The following is a 15,946-nucleotide window of genomic DNA, read 5'->3' as shown; positions in this document are numbered from 1 at the left end:
GAGAGAGGAGGGAGGGGGGAGCAGTGCCAGACCTCGGCCCCCGCCGGGCCCATCAGGAAGCCCGGGCCCTGGTAAACAGTACCCGCTCCCCCCCCTCTCAGTGCCCCTGCATATAATAGTCTATTAAATGGCAGGTAGAAGCTGATTGGTTGCTTGGGACAATATCACCACTTTACCTTTTTCAAAGGTTTCTTCGTGAGATTTGTTGTAGTAATCTCATACAGTATGTGAGTTTAAATTGAGATTGAAGGAAAAATATGTATTCCTCCAGGTCATTTTTGAGTCCTTTCCAAACAATGAAAACATATATATATAAATATACAGTGGTCGAAGTGGGAATTTTGAAGTAGGGGTATGGATGCATAGTGTGTGCGCATGCCAAAAAAAGGGTGTGGCCGTGCATCACAAGGGGCTTGGCTGTGTGTCATGAGGGGTGTGGCCACACATAGGCTTTGCGAGTAAAAAAAACACCCACACATTGGGGGCAATTCAATTAAACATGATGTGAATAGCACCGGGAAGGAGTTCCTAGAGCTATTCAATTGGTTCCCCCGTGCCTGGAAGTCGGGAGATGCCAGTTAGCGCGCCTTAAGCCAGGTGTTTAGGTACGCTAACTGCCATTTTCCACCTAAAGTGCTGGTTGCAATGCTGTCAGCACCATACTAATCTGAAAAATAGCAACGCGGCCGGCACTTTAGTTTGATTTCTGCTCGCACCTTTAGGAAGATGTGTGCATAAATTCTTTAATTGGACTAGCAGCAGGGTCAATTGAATAGTTCCAGGAACCATTTCCAATTGCTATTCAACATTACACCTAATTGAATAGACCCTAATAGCACCGATAGGAAAATAAAGAAATACATTGGCCACAGGAAAAAAACACACAAACATATAGGCTTTGCATGAAAAAAAACACAGACACATTAGCACCTATAAGAAAATGTTGTGGGGTACACAGGGGTGGTGAGACACACAGGAATGGCAAAACACACAGGGGTGGCAAGGCATACAGGGGTGGCAAGGCACATGGGTGGTGAGGTAAACAAGGGTTGATGAGATAAACAAAGGGTGGAGGGGTACACACTACTGAGAAAGAATAGAAAGCTATTATTACTCATCGGTTGCTGCTCTAACAGCTGAGGAGGAGGCTATCTAGACTGTGACTCCTGGTCCTGAATATTGCAAGGGTCGGGCAGCGGCGGAGGCATAATGTCTCTGCAGCATGTAATGAATGCTGCAGAGACCTTCAATACAGCACCAGGCACATGCGGACAGGGTTCAAAGGCACAATACTGGACTCTGCAGCTTTGATGCTGCAGAGATCTTGGGACAGGACGGGGATTGGCTCCCAGTACATGCTCAGTATTGGGCAGGCAGCGGCACACTGACTCAGCCAACTGCTGCCACTGAATCTGCTGGGGATGGGTGGCGGTGAAGGCATAATGTCTCTGCAGTGTGTAATAGATGCTGCAGAGACCTTCAAGACAGGCACTCGGCATGTTTGGATGGGAGGGTGAGCGGGCGCCCGGCACATGCAGGAAGGAGTTTGGAGGCACAATGTTGAACTTTCCAGCGGGGGAAGGCTCCCAGTACACACTCGGGATTGGCTGGGAAGCGGCACACTGAGCCACCTGCACATACTGCAGCTTGCTTTAGGGACTGTGCTCCAGTGTCACTTACAGAAGCAGGCTGAGCTTGTAACTTTCCTGCTCAGCCCTCTCCCAAGTTCCAAATACAGATGTGCCCAGCTAGATTGTTGCTCCATATGCTATGAACCATGCCACTCATGGCGCGCCACACACCATGCCATGAGTCGCGCCACACAGAAAGTTTAGTAATATAGCGTAGCGTAACGCTGGAAAAAAGTCATAACGTGTAATACAACTTTTTGCCCACCAGGTGTCACTTTTCCTAAACTACATAGCACATGCGTCTGATCTCCAATGCAAGTTCTGTATCACCGCCCGAAGATTGGCTGACAGAAGTGGTGATTCGGTACACTATACAGTATTACAGCGTTTTCCACATGGAATCAGGAATGTATAATAAAGCGGTAGAAGAATGTTTAATAAAGTTTGAAATCATTAAGCTCTGTATTACACACTGACTGTGCGGTTGAAATTAAACATTTGCGCCAATATAAGTACTGTCGGCACTGTCCCAGACTTAGACATTGCAGTGATTTCATTACTTTACATACTACAGAACTGTAGTAATGGGTGAAGGATGTGGCCTAGCGTTATAATGCCTAGTCTCACTGCTACTCCCATCTTCTTGTCCCATGGGTTTGAGACCTTGAAAATATATATATTTTTTTTTATTATTTTTAAAATTTTCTCTTACAATATGTAGTATTCAATACAATACATGTGGAGCACATGCCCAGTGCTTCGGGAGACAAACACAGTGAAAGTGGGATTTTTGATACATACTGTACCTTAGAGCGCAAACTTGCGTCAATGTCGGCGATGTCCCAGACGGACACTATAGTGATTTCTCATGACCAGCAACTGGTAGTGGGCTCTGTTTGTATTACAAACTGACTGTGCATTTTAAACATTTTAAAGATTGCATCAATTTCAGTGCTGTACCAGCCTTAGACACTACAGTGATTTCTCATGAACAGTAACTGTTAGTGGGCTCTGTTTGAGAGAGAGGTCTCTGCATTACAAACTGACTGTGCGATTAAAGCGCAAATTTGCATCAATGTCAGTAAGGTTGGCTATCAGTCAGCTCTGAAGGGTTATAAATGGGATCTCTGGCTGGAAAAGCATTAACAATGACACAAGTTTGCACTTTAAATGCACAGTCAGTTTGTAATACAGTGACATCCCAAACAGAGACCACTACTGTAGCAGTTTCTGAATTCATGAAATGACTATTGTGTACAACTCTGCGGGACAGCACAGAGTGGTGCAAGTGTGAAGATTCAACAGCATACTATAGGAATGCAGACAACTTGGCATGTGCAGTGATGATCTTCCATATGCCATGGCATAGTGCTACATGGTGTATGGCTTGGCTCCACTGGGCATGCACCACAGATTCCATTGTCATTGTAACCCCTCCACTGGGCATGCGCCAGAAATTCCATTGTAACCCCTCCACTGGGCATGCGCCAGAGATCCCATTTATAACCCTTCGGAGCTAGCTGCCAGCCACCACAGCACAAACCGTGCTAACATTGATGCAAGTTTACGGTTCAAACGCACAGTCAGTTTGTAATGCAGAGACCTCTCTCTCACACAGGACCCACTACCAGTTACTGAACTCATAAAATCACTACAGTGTCCAAGTCTAGGACAGCATCAAAATTGACGCTATTTCACATTTTAAACGCACAGTCAGTTTGTAATACAGAGACTTCTCTGTCAAACAGATCCCACTACCAGTTACTGGTCATGAGAAATCACTATAGAGTCCAAGGCTGGAACAGCATTGACAATGACGCAAGTTTGCGCTTTAAACACACAGTCAGTTTGTAATACAGAGACTTCCCTCTCAAACAGAGCCCACTACTGTAGCAGTTTCTGATGTCGTGAAATGACTATTGTGTACAAGTCTGGGGGACAGTGCAGCGTGGTGCAAGTGTGAAAATTCAATGGCATACTGTAGTAATACAGACAACTGGACATGCGCAGTGATGATCTTGAATGCACCATGGCATACTGCGACATGGCGTATGGCTTGGCTCCACTGGGCATGTGGAAGAAATCCCATTGTAACCTCTCGGAGCTGACAGCCACCACAGCACAGTCATTGACACAAGTTTGCACTTTTAAATGCACAGTTTGTAATGTCTTACTTTTAAGCAGGCTTTGAAACAACAACACTACTACATTAGTTTCACTATAGTGTCCAGAGCCAACAGTGCCAAAAAAAATTATTCTTTTCCAGGGCTCGAACCCAGGACCAGCATTGTTGCAAAGTGATCACCTAACCACTAGCCCGCAAGCCAGCTATATTAAGAACCACACAGAGCAGCCTCATCCTGGTCCACTCCACCCACCTGCTGCTGTTTTTAATAATAAAAAAAAAATTGTCTTCCTTTCCAAATATTATACAGTACTCCACTGTTAGATAATAATTTATCCCATCTCAGTGAAAGCTGTTAGTGTATCTCATTAATCTACGGTATCATGATAACAACTCAGGCAACTTCACTGCTGTACAGTTATGTACAATATGTGTACTGATTTGAATCCCATTCTAAGAGCTTACTGTATGTATGTGACATTAAAAATATTGGTTGTGCGAACATGCAAATACTGTACAGTGCATGAATGTGATATCCATCCAATTTAACAGTATGGCATTCAGTACAAATTACAACAGTGGAGCACTAGTCACCAGTGGTTAAGTGCTGTATTACATGCCGTAGCGTATCCTTAGTTGAAGAATACCATGGTACGCCACAAGTCCAGCCATCACGTAACGTTCCATGGTGCGACTCAGAGGCCTGAACGCCACGCCATGAGCAACAAACTAACTGGGCACATCTGTAGGTAAAAAAAAAAGTTTATTGCTTGAGGTGCCGGTATGCCATACCATTCCATACCGGCACACTTTGAGCAATATATATATATATATATATATATATATATATATATATTATAGTGAAGTCATACAGATAATTGGTGTAGTGACAACTTCTCCCACCTACCCAGGTAGACAATGACTGTCCCATACTGTAGTTCTTAAAGATGGTTGGATTTTATGAAAAAACATTGATGGTAGCGATACTGGATCAGAACCTCTATACACTCCTTCCTATACCTTCTAATAACCTGCCTATACCTTCTAAGGATGACGCTAATTTGCGTACGCAGTCATACAGTAAATAAAGACTTAGACCTGGAATCTGTGGTTCCAAAGCACTAGTATTATTCAAGTAAAAGTTCAGACAGTTACACGCAATCAATCCAGACACAATTTAGGTGCAAAAGGAATTATACAGACCCAAGTACAGTATACATATGCAGCGCTTCCGGTACCAGGTGTTAGGCATCAGCAAGAAATCCCTCGTCTATCAGCATGCAGCACGAAGACCCAGTGTTTGAGCACACATATTTATACCCCCCAGGAATAGACAAAACAATAGAGACTTTTGTTGCTGATGCTGTTGGTTCCCAAGGGGGTTCTGTCTGTTACGGAGCATTTAACAGGCTGGTTCAAATAGACTCTCCCTGCCTGTAACAGCTGGGGGTCTCTCCCTTCCCGCCCCCTGTAACATCCTAACAGTTAATACATTTTGTTGCTTGAAGTCTCTGCGATCCATAACTCGAGAATGCATGATGCGATCTCCCCACCGTTAACACTGGAAAACTCTGGGAAGAGTATGCATCAGTACGAAAGCAAACACGGCTTGTTTAGCATGTATAAAACCTTAGTTATCAAATATCTTTATTTCACAGCGTTTATATTAACTGAACCAACTTAAATCGTATATCTTAAAGCTAATGGAACCTTGTAAGTGAATATGTAATGTGTGAGTGTACGGGGTTTGATATGAAGACGCTAGTTAACTTGGTGTGGATGCATGCGCATTTAGCTACTAAACGGTGTTTTCATTCGAGGTCTTGTGCAGTCGCTAATATGCGACTAGTTAACAGCGCTATTATGCGTATTATTGTGTATATGAGAAATGATGGGAGATGCAATCGTATGGTGCTAATAGTATTATCGCCACATGTACTAAAATGTGAGTTTATCTAAAATGGCGCTTAGGCGGCCATTCGCAAAATGGTGTCTTGTGATCTCATTTTCATGATGGTGTCTTGCGGCCAGTCGCAAGATGGCGTCGCTGCGATTCAATTTTAAACTGAACTTGTCTCAGCCAATTACTCAGCTTCGACAGTCCACCCTTTGATAGCAAACAACATGCTATCACAATCTGCTATTAGAATTTAATTTAGGCTTACATTTACATATTATTTAGTGTTATTGTGGGATGGCACAGGGTGGTTCTTAATCCATCAATAATGTGTCTCTGGGTGGGGACATAAAACTATTATTATACGCACACCGTGGATCTTGGAAGATCATATGAAAGGTGTGGGAATGCACCTGTCTTATAAAAGCAGTCTTGAAGGGGAATTGAGACTTTTCATTATCTGAGGTGTTCTATAAATAACATTCCAATAATACATTCTATGTCTAAATATAATACATCAAACAATAGTATTTCCTAGTTCAGGGTTGTAATGCAGTTCTATATTTACCTCGGTATACATATTGTCATTACTGACCACCATCATAGTTTGGTTCTAACATTTTACTCTGTTTTTACATTTTCCACCCTTCACCACAATAGGAATGCACCGGACGCAAATGCCAATTATTATGATGACAATTAGTATAAGGATCAAGAATTTGCCTATGCTGGCAATCACTTCCTGGACCCATTCCCCTAGACTTGAGAACCATTTCACTGGGTTCAGCCATGAAACCCATCCTTCTATCTTCTCCCCTACTTCAGCCACTGAAGCATTATGGTTCTTACGAAACTCCCATTTTAGCTTCAGAATTTCATCCATCTTCCAGTCTATCACCTCCTTGGGGTCGCTTGTATCATTGGTGACATAGGTGCAACATTTTACTCCAAACTGGGTGGCCAATGTTACGCAATATCCTCCAGTAACAGCAGTTAAATAATTCAGCACTAGCCTGTGTTGCACCAGTTCTTTCTTGTACGCTTGCAATTCTCTCCCTGTATACCTGAATGTGTCATCGTACATCTCGGTGATATTATCTATCAATTTAGCAAGTTCCTGGATATATCTAAAATTTAATGTACCCCGAGCGATCCTGGTGGGATCCAATGCGACTAAAACTTGAAAGCCAGTTGTCTCACTGATTAACTGATTGGCTTTATGCACGTCACCAGGTATCATATTTCTTTTGCCTCTGTGTTCATATTGTGTGTGAAGATATGGTGACAGTGTGTTTTTATGTATACCCAGCATTTCAACATGTGTGAGGGTCATAACTTCTGGTACTACTCTTCCCAGGTAACACAAACCTTCGGAACTCGGGGAGAGCCATTTATATGCTTTTCCTCCACATATGAAATATACATTATCAGGGAGAACATAAGGAATGGTATGCATCATTATCATTAAGCACATTTCCCTTGCAAACAATCCTATTTCTGGGTCTTCCATCTGGTACATGCAAGTGTCTGGTTGTATTATCTTAGCACAATCACCATTTGACACCTTACCAATAATTTCCTTGGTGGATCTCAATGTATACCGATACCTAAAATGTTTCCCACCAGACTTAATGGAGCGTAATAGATCATGGTTTATGGACTCATTATCAGCTCTTTGTGAGAAGGTCATCGTCTGATTATTCCCCGTCACTTCCCAACTCCCGAGTTTAATGGGGTTGGTTATGTTTAAGCACAAAAGTGATCTATGTGCTTGGAATTGATGGAGTTTGAAATGAGGTGATTTGGATGAGAGAAATTTTCCATCCAAGGTTTTCCCTTTTTGCAATTCTAAAATTTCCGTGGTATTCAGCGGAAATTGCACCAACCCTACATTATGCTGTCCCTGTGGCACATGTGAACACACCCAGCAATCAGTTTGATTGAACACTTTGCCTACCATGCTATGATAATCCTCTAAAGGATACCCACCCCAGTACGGGCTATATTTAGTTTCGCACCATTGGATACAGTTATTATCAACTAGGGACCCACAAAGCTCACAAATACAGGAATTTTCAGATGATAAACATCCACACCTTCCCCGAGTATCCAGAATGATAGCTCTCTTAACAATAACAGTACTAAGGTTGGTCAGACACTCCCCTGATTGGCATTGCACTCCTCCTGACTCCACTCAATCGGCACTGCCATCAGCTCCCATTTCCTCGATCAGTCTCCCATCACAGAAACTGGATACTCCCGAACCGACCAAGATGGTGAACACTCTAAAAGAGAATATGAAAATGAACACAGCAGGCCTGTTCATTGTCACAACAAGACCTGCAGATTTCTTTCTGTTCAGGTATCTCACTACAACCTGTTCAATACTCCTGGAACAAGCTCACGAGCGACAGGTCCACACTGTCAGCCTTGTCTCTGACTTGTTTCTCCACTGGTTGATTGACCTTTTTGCAGTGAGTGGAATGGACCCAGGTATCTCTCTTGGCCACCTTCAAAGATGTAGTACTCATCAGCAGCACCTGATACGGACCTTCCCACCTATCAGTCAAACAACCTGAACGCAAGAAATTTCTGATCATTACATATTCTCCTGGTTCAACATCATGACAGTTAGTTTCAGGCATATCATTAGACAACAATTTCAGTTTCTGCTGCTGTTGCTTTAACTGCTTACTCATTGATATAAGATACTTTACAGTTACCTCGTTGTTACACTTCAGGTCTTTCTGTAGACTTATAATCAAATGAGGTTGTCTACCGAACAATATTTCAAATGGGGACAGATTCAGAGGAGGTCTTGGAGTGGTCCTTATGCTATGTAGGACCAAAGGTAACGCTTCTGGCCATCCTAGTCCAGTCTCTGCCATAATTTTACTTAGCTTATTTTTAATAGTCCCGTTCATCCTCTCTACCTTGGCACTGACTTGCGGTTGGTAGGGGGTATGAAGTCGGCTATTGATACCCATCAGCTTACACATATTTTGAAAAACATCACCTTTGAAATGGGTATCCCTATCACTCTCGATGATTTTAGGGATACCGTACCTGCATACAAATTCCTGAACTATTTTCTTGGCAGTAAACGCAGCAGTATTAGTGGCCACTGGGTAGGCCTCAACTCAGTTAGAAAATACATATGTGCACACTAATACATACTTAAGGTTCCTGCAGGGTGGTAATTGGATGAAATAAATTTGTATCACCTGGAAAGGTCCATCAGTCGGTGGAATGTGGGACGGTTCAGTAGGGATCACTTTCCCTATGTTCTTTCTCAAGCAGGTCAGACAGGATATTGCTATCTTTTCTGCTTGTGAAGAAAAACCTGGTGCGCACCAGTATGCCCTCACCAACTTGAACATACCCTGTTTAGCCAGATGAGTCAGGCCGTGTGCTGCCTCAGCCAGGTTGGGGTAATATGCCTTGGGGGCTACTGGCTTACCATGTCCGTCCCTCCAGAACCCAGAGGACTCTTGCCAACATCCCTTGGACTTCCAAATGGATTTTTCCTGAATTGAACACAAATTTTGCATCTCAATTAATTTCAGCATATCAATTGTTTGAAATGACATAATTGTTTCAGTTGGAGAAAACATTTTTAACCCTGCTGCCCATTTTGCAGCTTCATCAGCTCTGTTGTTGCCCAGTGACACCGGGTCATCCTCACATGTATGGGCTTTGCATTTAATTACTGCCACCGCTTTTGGCAGTTGGATTGCTTCTAAAATATGTTTTATGTGTCGGGAATGTGCAAATGGTGTGCCTGCTGCTGTCATAAAATTTCTCAGACGCCATAGAGCCACAATATAGTGCATCATCCCGAATGCGTACCTCGAGTCAGTGTAAATGTTAGCAGATTTGCCTGCTGCCAGTTCACATGCTCTAGTCAGTGCTACTAACTCTGCCACCTGGGCTGAGTGAGGAGGACCAAGAGGTTTAGCTTCTATGATGTCTGTGTCATTTACAACAGCATAACCTGTACATAATTCACCTGTGTCTGTTTGTCTATGACAACTCCCATCCGTATAAAAAGTTACATCCACATTCTCTAAAGGTGTGTCATGTATGTGAGGTCTAGCAGTAAAGGTCTGATTCAAATATGTCATACAATCGTGCGTATCATTATGTCTGTCGAACTCACCTCCCACCAGCAACTCCTCTGCTTCCACCCTTTGTACATCATGTTGTACATATGGTAGGTATGTTGCTGGATTCAGGGTACTGCAATGTTTAACAGTAATATTTGCAGGAGTGATTAGAGCTAGTTCCCATTTGGTGAACCTAGCCGAGGAGACGTATCTGGTTTGAGCTGAGTTCAACAGAGCAGATACAGCATGGGGAGTGTAGACAATCATATCATGGCCCAATACTACGTCCTCACTTTTACTCACCAATAGAGCAGTAGCTGCTACACTTCTCAAACAGGTGGGGAGTGATCTTGCCACAGTGTCCAATTGGGCACTGTAGTATGCTACGGGCCTACTGGCATCACCATGTTTTTGTGTAAGGACACCTGCAGCACAACCATTGGCTTCCGTACAATACAAATCAAAAGGTTTTTCATAATCAGGTATTTCCAATGCAGGAGCTCTTGTCAGACTATCCTTAAGATTAAGGAAAGCCTGTTCTGATTCTTCTGTGTTTGTGACACGATCAGGCTTTTAGGAAGAGACTAATTCCTGTAAAGATAAGGCCAAAATAGAAAAACCTGGAATCCACATTCTACAGTATCCACACATTCCCAAGAAGGTACGAATTTGCTGTTGATTCTGCGGCAGTGTCATGTTTTGTATGGCCTGGATTCTATCTGTAGTAAGATGTCGTAACCCCTGAGTTAGGCAGTGTCCCAAATATTTTACTCTGGATTGGCACGGCTGTAGTTTGTCCTTAGCCACCTTGTGTCCTGTTTGCGAGAGATGAAGTAACAAAAGTTTAGTATCATTCAAACATGACATAAACGAGTCAGAACATAGCAATAAATCATCCACATATTGAATTAGAACAGATCCATTGGCAGGTTGAAAAGATTGTAAACAGTCGTGCAATGCTTGGGAGAAGATACTGGGGCTGTCTATGAAACCTTGGGGTAACCGTGTCCATGTGTATTGTAAACCTATGTATGTAAATGCGAATAGATACTGACAGTCAGGACGGAGAGGCACAGAGAAGAAAGCAGAACAGAGGTCAATGACAGTGAAATGGGTTGCATTTGGTGGGATCTGCCAAATCCAGCTGTCTAAGAATGACAGGTTTTGGCACTACTGGGAATTGGCTCTCTACTACCTTATTAACACCTCTAAGGTCCTGTACCAGCCTATAACCCCTCCCACAACTCTTCTTCACTGGAAAGATGGGACTGTTGGCTACACTAGCTGTACGAACTAAAATTCCCTGTTGCAATAATCGCTCAATTATTGGGAAAACCCCTACTTCTACCTCCTATTTTAGTGGGTACTGGGGAATTTTTGGAGCTTGCCTACCGCTTTTTAAATTTACCATTACGGGGCTTACGTTGGCCATTAATCCAGTGTCCTGTCCATCTTTAGTCCAAAGGGAATCTGGAATTAGGGACAACATTTCATCTACCTGTGATGGAGTTTAATTTAAAACTGTAGAGTGATACATTATCTTTTGAGGAGTGTCTAACATATCCCGCACCTCGTATACCATTCTTTCTGGGATATCCAAAAATACACCATCAGGGGTGCAATATATAACACATCCCATCTTAAATAACAAGTCTCTGCCCAGTAGGTTAGTAGGATCCGCAGCAGCCAGGAGAAAAGAATGCCTGGTATGCAACGGCCCAATAGTAACCTCTGTGGACTTTACCTGTTACACCCATTGTTGGTACTGTCTCATTGGTCACCTGTAAATTAACGGGAGATTTTATCACTGACCTGGTCGCCCCTGTGTCTACAAGAAAAGGATATTCAGTACCAGCTACATCAACCATCATGACCGGTTCTTCCCTAGTACTTCCCGTTAACCTGACTATCTGTATACTACAGGTATGACCTGACCCCTAGCGTTGGCTACCATTCTCCAATAAAGCATTTACGGCCACAATTGGAGCTGGTGCCTGCTGGACACTTGCTGGCCTCTGTGCATATCCCTTATGGGGATATCCAGGTCTCCCCTGATTTGGGGTTCCTACTCTTTTTACTGTACAGTTTCTACTTAAGTGTCCTGGTTGTTTACAATTAAAACATGTTCGTGTATCGGGTGAAGACATGTGCTGTTGTGAGGTTTGAGCAGAGGGTAAAGGTGGTGGATATGGGTAAGAATAGGGAGGGTAAGGGTATTGTGGGGGATAAGAAGTTGGTGGGTAGTATGGGACTTGTGGTTGTGTCGGGTTAGTGGGATAGAGTCGTGCTTGTTGATGTGTGGGATTAGTGAGGGCACATTCTTGTTCAGATGTAAGTGTGTGTGCAAGTGCAAGTGTGCCTGTTGGCTGTGATGTTACCGTCATTCCCTCCAGAGCTTGTATACTGACAGCCATTAGTTTTTTGCTCTGGGCTTCTCTCTTCTTGGAGATGTTTTTATCATGTTTGATGGCGGTTTCTATGAGGGTGTCTATTGTGAGTCCCCGCCAACCAGGCTGTGAGGTCTGAACCCGGGTTTTTAAACTCTCCTTCAGACCGTCCACGAGTATCGTGACTATCCTTCCCCTGTGGTGAGTGCTATCTTTAATATCCTCTATCCCAGTGTGATAGCCTGCAGAGCCCAGTCGCAATAATCTTCTGTAGATTCACTCGCCTTCTGCTTAATGGTGAAAATTTTGTTCCAGTTAACTACTACTGGAAAATATATACCCAACTGAGTTACAATGCGGGAAATGTTACCTTGGTTTACTTGGTCTGTTAAGGGAACGTCACCATCCAATACACAATCCGTGATAAATTTTGTCACGTCGGTATTGCGTGGTAGACAGGCCCTTAACACCACACGCCAATCCTTATTAGTGGGTTCATGTGAACTACCCAAATTTCTCAAAAATCTTTGACATTTGGCTAATTCCTTTTTGGGATCGGGGAAAAAATTTATGATGGAATTTAGTTCTGCTCTTGTCCAAGGACAATGCATTACTACTTCCCTCGTGGGCACTATACCGTTCGCATCTGCATTTCCATTTGGAACAGTTATTGTCCGAATGGGATGCAGACCGGTAGCGCTGCTACCTTTGACCTGGTTACCTGGCTGGGGGTTTAGTCTGCTGCTGCTGCGTATGGTATGAACAACTTCCTCTACGGGTGCAGAGGGCATTAACACTTCCCTTGCTGTTACCGATGGAGATGGTGGCACCATTCATGATTGTGGTGATGACGCATCTATCATTTGTGCAGCATGGGAAATGGCAGACATTACTATAGGCTCATCATCCACATCATGAACATGTTCTTTATAGTTGCTTAAGAGAGGGTACAAGTTGCTTGTTAAATTTTTATGGGTATTTTTGGTAACTGTACTTGCACCTCCATCCACATAAGGTGAGGGAGGTGAGCGTGAACTGCTGGCGATACTCTCCATGATGCTACCTTGCCGCATGGGCACGCCATTTTATGGTGCACCCGTACTGCAATTTAGCGCCTCGGATGTATTTTCTGGCAATGTGCTCATGACGCTAGTTTGCATCGTTTGCGCATTTTTAAGCCACGCATCCCCTTCATGCTGCCACAGTTTTTAAACATTCAAAATATTTAACCTTTTTCTCTCGGGAGCGCATCAGACCGATGTGATCCCGGACAATATCTAACACATTTTTATCAAAACTACCAATTCTGGGAAACGGTCTAACACTCTTCCTCGTCATATTAAACCATAAATCACAATACCTTATTGAATAAGTACCATACTTAGTATGCATAATACGACGGGCGCCTCCATTAGCAGCACATTATTGTCTAACATCTCTACTGTTACAGCGGCTCCCATTCTGACAAAATCCTACGCTTTTCAATAAAGATTTAAACTGGTGAAAGACAATCAAGCTACTTTCACTTACCTGTGGACGGTTTAAGTCGGCGGTGCCCATACACCTGGATAAGATTTGAAAAAGGCAACTTCCACACCCGGATAAGATTTAGTAAGGCAACTTCCACACCTATGGGAGTTTATATGTCGGCTACTCCCATGCACCTCTCTACAACAAAGACAACATGTACACCTGCTACTGTGTATAGAACGGTAAATCTGCTTACCAAGCAACTAGCACTTAGCCCTTAAAGGTCATACGGTACCTTTAACTGTAGGGAACAAGTTACCCCTACCAACAAAACACTCACTGTTACACACTTTTTCCTGCGCAGAAAAATGCACGTTAACCCAGATATTGGTAATAATTAAATTTAAAAAAAATGTAAACCTCAACGGCTTTGTTCAAACATGTGGCAGCACAACCCGAAGTACGTATATACTATTGTGCGACCAGTCGCATACACAATAATGCGACTACCACACAACCGTATGACAACCTTTAGCTGCGTACACAAAAGTGCATCTTTGCTATGTGCAAACCTGTGACTTAGCCGCGTACTCAGTACTGCAGCACCCCTTTAAATGTAAGATTCTATCAACAGAGGAAAACAAACTTTTTCCTCTCTTGTCCCTGGATTCTAGTCAGCTTCCTTGATTCACACGGAGACGGATAGTGATCTTTCAGCACAAAGCGGTTGCAGGCAAACCCTGCATGTGTCCACTCCACTCTTTGCTGAAATATCGATAGCCGTATGTACCATGTGAGCAGATAAGTGACTTCACTACGAGCCCCCAACTAAAGATTCTGGATCAGAACCTCTATACACTCCTTCCTATACCTTCTAATAACCTGCCTATACCTTCTAAGGATGACGCTAATTTGCGTACGCAGTCATACAGTAAATAAAGACTTAGACCTGGAATCTGTGGTTCCAAAGCACTAGTATTATTCAAGTAAAAGTTCAGACAGTTACACGCAATTGATCCAGACACAATTTAGGCGCAAAAGGAATTATACAGACCCAAGTACAGTATACATACGCAGCGCTTCCGGTACCAGGTGTTAGGCATCAGCAAGAAACCCCTCATCTATCAGCATGCAGCACGAAGACTAAAAACCCAGTGTTTGAGCACACATATTTATACCCCCCAGGAATAGACAAAACAATAGAGACGTTTGTTGCTGATGCTGTTGGTTCCCAAGGGGGATCCGTCTGTTATGGAGCATTTAACAGGTTGGTTCAAATAGACTCTCCCTGCCTCTAACAGCTGGGGGTCTCTCCCTTCCCGCCCCCTGTAACATCCTAACAGTTAATACATTTTGTTGCTTGAAGTCTCTGCGATCCATAACTCGAGAATGCATGATGCGATCTCCCCACCGATATCACCGGAATACTGTGGAAAGAGTATGCATCAGTACGAAAGCAAACACGGCTTGTTTAGCATGTATAAAACCTTAGTTATCAAATATCTTTATTTCACAGCGTTTATATTAACTGAACCAACTTAAATCGTATATCTTAAAGCTAATAGAACCTTGTAAGTGAATATGTAATGTGTGAGTGTACGGGGTTTGATATGAAGACGCTAGTTAACTTGGTGCAGATGCATGCGCATTTAGCTACTAAGCGGTGTTTTCATTCGGGGTCTTGTGCATTCGCTAATATGCGACTAGTTAACAGCGCTATTATGCGTATTATTGTGTATATGAGATGATGGGAGATGCAATCGCATGGTGCTAATAGTATTATCGCCACATGTACTAAAATGTGAGTTTATCTAAAATGGCGCTTAGGCGGCCATTCGCAAAATGGCGTCTTGCGATCTCATTTTCAAGATGGTGTCTTGCGGCCAGTCGCAAGATGGCGTCGCCGTGATTCAATTTTAAACTGAACTTGTCTCAGCCAATTACTCAGCTTCGACAATGGTGTAAATGTCACTTTAAAAAAAGAAAAGTGTAGAATTGAATCTTGCTCTTGTCTCTAATATCCTTTTTAGCCATTTGATTGCAGTACTCTCAGTATTGTACCACTTCCAGTTGTGAGACATGACAGTAATCCCACAAGTTACTATCGCGTTGTTTACTTTGTGTATGAACTGGGAGAGATGTGTAAAAGTGAATCAAAGAAAAGTGGGAGTTTCATGATGGGATATATCACATAATAATGGTTTGCCAACTATTCCATAACTACACGCTATACTTCCGTTTTCTGTATTTCATTTAAAAAATATTAGCTCCTTACAATTAGAATTGCTAGGTCAGCCAAAAAAAACTAATTTGCCTACTTTTCCAGAATG

This window comes from Taudactylus pleione, unplaced genomic scaffold, assembly GCF_031769625.1.
Source record: "Taudactylus pleione unplaced genomic scaffold, aTauple2 ptg000053l, whole genome shotgun sequence".
NCBI classification, from domain to species: Eukaryota; Metazoa; Chordata; class Amphibia; order Anura; family Myobatrachidae; genus Taudactylus; species Taudactylus pleione.
The sequence above is the reverse complement of the archived record's forward strand: the minus strand, read 5'-3'. Positions refer to the sequence as shown.